At 41.4% G+C, this 7,261-nt stretch overlaps 1 long non-coding RNA gene across 2 annotated transcripts; it reads left to right on the top strand.

Moving 5' to 3' along the window:
• Nucleotides 1-464: 464 nt before the first annotated feature.
• LOC147901720 (uncharacterized) lies at nt 465-1,203 on the top strand. Of its 2 annotated transcripts, none has more exons than XR_015540951.1 (3): nt 465-644; nt 795-844; nt 956-1,203. It is a non-coding gene; the product is annotated as an uncharacterized LOC147901720 (long non-coding RNA). The 2 variants fall into 2 exon arrangements; XR_015540950.1 differs by having other exon boundaries at nt 465-663.
• Nucleotides 1,204-7,261: the final 6,058 nt, after the last annotated feature.

The following is a 7,261-nucleotide window of genomic DNA, read 5'->3' as shown; positions in this document are numbered from 1 at the left end:
AATGTAATACAATTTATGCATTTGGATTAAATATGTTTGTGTGTTTGACTTTATGTGTGGAGAACACTTTGATCTCTTATCAATTCAAGCAATTAATAATCACTCATACATTACTCATATGTGACTAGTTCACTAGCTTCCAATGTCAATAGGGATAGGTGGGTTGTCAGCATGTCTAAGCATAAGAAAGACAAAGGGAGTTAATCCATATATATATATATATATATATAGATATGGGGGCTCTCATAGAAAAAATGAAGAGCTGCTAGAAAGGTGAGGTGAGTGTTCACCTGAATGTCAAAGCTTTAGAACCCAATGCGTGGCCACTTAAACTTCAAAAGGAGAGAAGGATCTAGAACGCTATCAACGTGCTTCGATTGGACTCTCTAGGCCTTATGATAAGAACCCCTTGGAGTCTTTCAAAAGATCAACTGTACTCGAAGAGTCTCTATTCAAGGCTTCAAAAACCCATGGATAGTAAATGTACTACAAGACTTTGTTACGTCTATTTCTAAACCTTCTTTTCGTACACCTTGTTACTCCTTTCCGTTTACTGAATTCTAGCCATGGCAGCTCATGCCAGTAATTTGCGACGTAGCTTGCTCCTATTTCTCTTCATCTCCCTCCTCTCTTGCTCCTGCTTGGCGCGCCCTTCACCTCCCGGTACTTAAAAGCTCCTTCTCCGCATTGACAAAACGATATATTCCAATGCGTTGCCTCTGCCGCCGTATAGCTTCGGTTTCGTTTTGAACAGCATCGCCTAATTTCGTCTTTCTGCTTCTAAAATTTCGCAGAATTCAGAAGACTGCGTTTCTATGACCGCCAATTTCCGAACCTAAAGAAGGTGGTCGCTTGTTCGTCGATTTGTTTGCCTGTGCGCGAAACTAGTCTCTCATTGAACAAGTTTCGAACATCTAGGATTCAGCTCTAACTCCAGGGTGTTGCGATTTGGCAGGGAGCAGAAGGAAACAATCCAGTAGAAGATCCGGTATGCGTTGGGGAGGATTGCAGAATTAAGCGAGGGCTGGCAGAGGAGCCGGTTGCGCATCCAGACTATGTTTGTGCGGATATCTGCTGATTCAGCACCAAAATTGTGATTTAATCGAAACTAGTTAAATTCTTTATTAATGACTGGAATTACGTACAATATATTTAAATTTCAGATAAGAATGCCCTATAGCAAACATAATGGTAATTTTTATGGACATGGTCTAAGCAATACTCTTTGAGATTCAAAGTGAGCCTTTACGTTAAATCAATCATGAATTCTTTTTATAAAGAAACTATTGTGTAATATAGCCTAACCCCTCACATGGAGAACTCACAAACTAGATCCGAGCAGGTAGCTATATTGATGACAGAGACTATGAAGAGCATGTTTTATTTTGATTTTTTGATTTATGTAAATGTTATAGAAAGAAGCAAGTCGAATGGCTTAAGCACAAAGTGATTTGCTTATAGCATTTAGTTATTTGAATTCTACATGTAACATTTTTCGATTTGCATTCAACACAAGTTATTTGAATTTAGCAAATACCAATTCAAATTTAACACATAGCACTTTGCTTTTATTTAGCATATAGCAAATCGGATTTGGTTAATAACTCTTTGCATTTTACGCATAACAATTTGCATTTAATCTTTACACATAGCACTTAGCACTTTGCATTTAGCAAATAACCACATATATAGTGTGGGGGCCACAGCTGTCTGATTACTGTGTTTAATGTTTGGCATGTCATCATTGAGATCTCATCAATTATTATGGTTTTTGCATTTTGCAATTCTATGTATCGTTCGTCTGACACTGGTAAAGAGGCACGAAACATATCGTGTCTCTTTGGTAGAGCAAACTAATGATGGGCAGTAGTTATTATTGGAATTGTTATAAATGGAGTTATATATCAATAAAAACATGATGTTTTTGTAAGCATTTTTTAATACAGGTTATACATGAATTATTTTATGTGTATTGAAAAAAAGTAGTAATGCTTTGAAGACCAAAAAAAATGAGTAATATATGTTATGAATTAAGAGTCCTTCAAGAGTATGATGTAACTATAGTTTGAAATAGGAAGTCCTTTACATGTATTGAAAATGGGCTTCTACTTAAATATACTAGATTATGTCTCTATTTTTGAGAAAGTAAAATTTTTTTGTTGATGCTGGAGTTCCACTGAGGTTATTGTATCCATATTTCGAGTCGGTTGTGTTTAGTTCTCTTATGTATTTCTCTTTGAGTGTATCAGCTTTGCTTTTAAAGTTTGTGGTGGCTAGGATTTTTGTTTTAAAGTTCGACACAACAACACAAAGCAACTATAGACGCGCTTGGTAGACGCGCAAAATAGCGGGCGCGTCTATAGGCGTTGCTCTAGAAGAGAAATTACGGGCGCGTCTATAGGCGCGGCTAAACGCTCGTCTATTTGCGCGTCAATCACCGCGGTTATTTGCGCATTAGACCTGAGGAAATACGGGCCCGTCTAACATCCCGTCTATTAGCGCGTCTATTTGCGCGGCTATTTGCGCGTCTATTTGCGCGTTTACACTGAGACTCAGACGCGCATTTAAACGCGGGGTTAGACGCGATCCAGAGAATACAAAAAGTGAGATTTTGGTGTACATCATTGCTTTCCAAACATTGCCCATGATTACCAAAGCACATAATTTTTTGCAAGCCCACATATACAAGAATTAAGGGAAATGAGGAGAATGAGACAATATGTAAAATAGTTTTGCCAATATCAATTGTGGGGCTACGGTTCAATCTCATCCTCAATGAGATCAACCCTTGCCAAACTATCTACTTCAAAATCCAAACAAGTGTTTAGATCTACAAATACATTCAACCCACTACTACTTGTGCCACTCATGTGCTCATCGAAATCAAGATCTCCAATGGTAGGCTCGTTCTCACGGGTAATGCCGGCCTCAATATCTATATCTCCTATCTCATGATCATCCTCCTCTCTTGTATCATGGTCATCATCACGTCCATGGGCATGATCATCCTCCATACGCTCCATATTAATAAATGTACTATACATCACTTTGGAACGTGGCATAATAGGTATGACATGCCACCACCTATTATTATCCACCATTGGTTGATAGACAACCTAATTCAAACACAAATACAATCATGTTACTTTTCTTGCATCAAATATTTAAAAGCGAGTATTTTTATGTGTGTGCACAGTACCTGTTCACATTGTTGCGGTAGTATTAGTGTGTCCTTCCTACTTTGCCAAAACTTTGTGGAGTCAATAGTTACAAAGCCACTTGCATGGCGTTTGATTGTTGCATTAGGGCCTCTTTCCACCACGTCCTTAAACCACTTTACATCCAAAACATACACAAAGAAGCGTCGAAAGTCAAGCATAATGATATCTTGGATTATGCCACAATAATCATCCATGACTCCATTGGCTCCCTCAAAGCTAGCAATGACGCCGCAATCTTGTGTGTTTCTCTTATCATCAATCCGTTGTGTTCGAAAATGCTTGCCCTCACACCATATAGCATTGAACATAGTGCACTACACCAAGAAAAAATCAATTAAATAAGCAATCTAAATTATAAAAACCTCCTAACTTATGCATAACATTCTATATACCGACCTTGCTCATGCATCCCCTAGCATACTCCCATTCTTCCATTGTGATATGCACCCCCTCGTCTTTCTCTGCTTTCTCCATTTCATCAAGTAGCCAATTCACATGAATATCGTTTGGAAGTGCTCTTAGACGCTGAGGGTATGGCACACGAGATCCGTGGTGTGTACGAAAGAGGGCCCTTTCTTCTTGTCTTCTTGCCTTTGCATCCTCGTATCTTGTCACCCATCTTTTCATCACATCACTATTAAGCACGCAAAAGAGATTGATACTATTACGCAACTCCGTGTCTATTACTTTGTTGCGTCCTCTTCCTTGAGGCACAATAGAGGTCATCCTTAGGTCTTCATCATCTCTCCATAGTCGTGGGAGAGAGCTATCCACATCAACAAGAAACTCAGAAATATATACAAGTGACTCTTGTACCAACCAACCCTCGGCCATGCTACCTTCGGGTCTTGCATTTTGTCTCACGAAGCCCTTCAAGGTCTTCATGAAGCGCTCGAGGAAGAACAACCATCGTGCATGTATAGTACCGCATATAGCAATCTCATCCACCAAATGCACTATGAGATGTAGTTGGCTTGTGAGAATAGAACGTGGAAATGTCTCCTCCACTAAACAAACCGCCTCCACTGACATAACTCGAGCATTCTCAAGCGTGGTGGGATCTATTTCCTTTGAGCTCACATACCTCACAAGCTCGCCCATCTTGTAAATACAATCTTTCACATCCTTTGATGCACTACGTGAAATGCTAGTAGGTAGTATGAACTGAACCCGCGAGGAGGTGGTTGATTAGTTGCTTATAGCTATTCACTCATAAATTTGAAAGGAAAAAGATATTATGCACATAAAATACTTACTTGGAGCATCTCATGCCAAGTGGTGGAGGAGTCGTGGATCCGTCCCAAATTCTCATCCAATCTCCCGTGGTGAGTGATTGTGGGAGGACTTCATTCCAAGGGGCAACATATCTAGGATAATCAGGTGGGAGAAATCGATGGTGATTCTCATATATGACCTTATTCAATGCGTCTGCCCGTGAGGCAACTAGCGAAGGACCACAAACAGGACATGCATGGTAACCCGATGTAGTGAGACCTGAAACAATAGATGCAATTAAGAGTGGAAGGTGGGTTTAGGGTGCCACGTCCTTGCCTATTCATAATTAAAAAATGCAATGCTTACCTGAACACTCGCCATAGCCTGGGAAGTCATGCATCGTCCACATCAAGACTGCTTTGCAGTTGAAGTCTCGTGACGAGGGAGGCCTGCTCACATCATGCACCTCGATACCTCTCCAAAGTATCTCTAGCTCATCAATCAAAGGCTCCAAATAAACATCAGGGTTTTTGACTTTATGTTTCCCTGGAATTAGAAGGGACAGCATGACATGTCCTTTCTTAATAGCCATAGAGGGTGGAAGATTGTAATTTACCAATACCACTGGTGGCCATACACTGTAAGACGTGCTTTTTAGACCAAATGGGTTCACACCGTCCATACCCAATCCAAGTCTCAAGCTCCTAGGTTCTTCCTTGAAGCTTGGCCATGTGTCTTCAATATGCTTCCACGCAGGAGAGTCCGCGGGAGTTCTCCACTTGCCATCGGTTGATCGATGGGAGGAATGCCATGACATGAGCTCTGCAATAGATTTGCACTTGAACTTATGTTGGATGCGAGGGATTATGGGAAAATGTCGCAATACCTTACGAGGCACGTCCAAGGTTTTGAGATCTGCTCTATATCTTGCCTCTCCACAAGTAGGACACTCTCTTGCATCCTTATGTAGTCCACGAAACAAAACGCAATCGTTGACACATGCATGGATGCACTTGTAATCTAATCCTCCAAGAGAGGTCACATGTTGCCTTGCCATATCTCTTGAGGTCGGTAATTTATTCTCCCTTAGAAGCATTTTACACAATAGCCTGCACGTGAAGACCATAAATGAGGAAAAGCATTCGAGTAATTGACCCACGTGCATAATTCATCATGTTTACAAAATCGACTTTAAATTAAAGCTTACTTGAGTAATGCATTCAAACTTGCATTGCTCCATCCATAGATGGTTTGCAAGTTTAGTAACTCAAGGGAGGCACGTAGAACAGAGAATGTGCACCCCTCAAACAGTGGAGTCGATGCTGCTGTAAAAAGATCATCCTGCTCCATGCTATTATCCCTCCCTTGATGGACATATAAATCCCGCACCATATCATCAAACACCTCCTCCTCCACGGCTTCATGAGGTAATGGTGGAGGGCTACTATCACCATCACTCCATGCATCCGTAACGGTCCCTCCTGAAGATCCCACCTCATATCGCCGACGCTTCACCTCCTCACGACGGGCATAGGGTAACATGTGCGGGTGTGGCACTGCATCCTGTATCAAATTAAAACGGGATCATTATAACTCAAACATATGAACACCCATAGGTATCTCAATCAACCTTAACTTACAAATCCTTACCCTATTTACAGTCACATCCCATTCTCCATACTTTGAGATATGATTGAGCGTAATCCTGCGTGCACGATACATGTTTCCTCGACATCGATCACACAGACATTTGATTTTTTGCTCCAACCACATTTCGCGATGGTGGATACGGAGGGATTCATCCTGGAGCTGCTTGTTGAAGATGGAGACATCCTACAAACAAACAACCCACCAAATTTGCTCTTCTTCAAATGCTTAACTTAAAAACTCTGTGTCGCGTTTAAATGCCCGTCTATCCTCGCGTTTACTGTCGTGTTTATTTGCGCGTCTAAATGCCCGTCTACTTTGTGTATTTAAATGCACCTGTAGACGCGCTAATAGATGCGCCTGTAGACGCACTTACTCTGTGTATTTTAACGCGACTATACCCGCGACTTTTAAACCTGCTTTTCGGCTCGCCGCTCGGTTTGCTTTTCTTTTAACTACTTAAACTTCGCGAGCGGCTTTCTTCCTTTATTATTAGCAGTTCTATAGATTCAAAGCTTAAGAGAGAGCCTCCCATACACACACAGTTCCAAGCTTTCACTCAGGACAAAGGGACCGTACTTACACAGCTTGCTTCCAAGCCTAAAGAAGAGGAGGAGTACGAACAAGGAGAAGAGGAGGAGAAGAAACAAGTTTGGAAAAGAAAGATCCTTCCATACCTTTTTCCAAGTAAGTCCTTTTGAAGTTGTTCTTGCTTGTTCTTTCCAGTTTTGTACTTTTCGCATCCACGAAACGCAGCATCTAGGTATGAGCGACACGTTCTTTTGTCGGGCGAAACATCCTTTTCCACTTTTGAGTATTCTTGACTGTCGGAGCGCGTGTATACAGGCGTCTAAGGGTGCGTCTACAGGCACGTCTATTTGCATGTCTGGCTTGCTACAGACATGCACAGACGCGGATATAGATGCTCAAACAGACGATCTGTTAAACGGATGTTTAAACGAATTGTTAGACGCGCTTTTAGACGCGTTGTTAGATGGATGTGTGGACGGGCTGATAAACGCGCTTTTTAACGCACTGTTAGACGGATTTTTTGACGGTCTGTTAGACGCGGTGATAGACGCGCTTTTACTTGAACTGTTAAACGCTCTATTAGACGCGTTTATAGACGCGACGATTAGACGGGTCTATAGACGCGCTCTGACAGAGCCTCTATTTTT

This window comes from Dipteris shenzhenensis, chromosome 5 (assembly GCF_047967505.1).
Source record: "Dipteris shenzhenensis isolate YYH24624 ecotype China chromosome 5, Dip_SZ_1.0, whole genome shotgun sequence".
Classification (NCBI taxonomy): Eukaryota; Viridiplantae; Streptophyta; class Polypodiopsida; order Gleicheniales; family Dipteridaceae; genus Dipteris; species Dipteris shenzhenensis.
The sequence above is the reverse complement of the archived record's forward strand: the minus strand, read 5'-3'. Positions and strand labels throughout refer to the sequence as shown.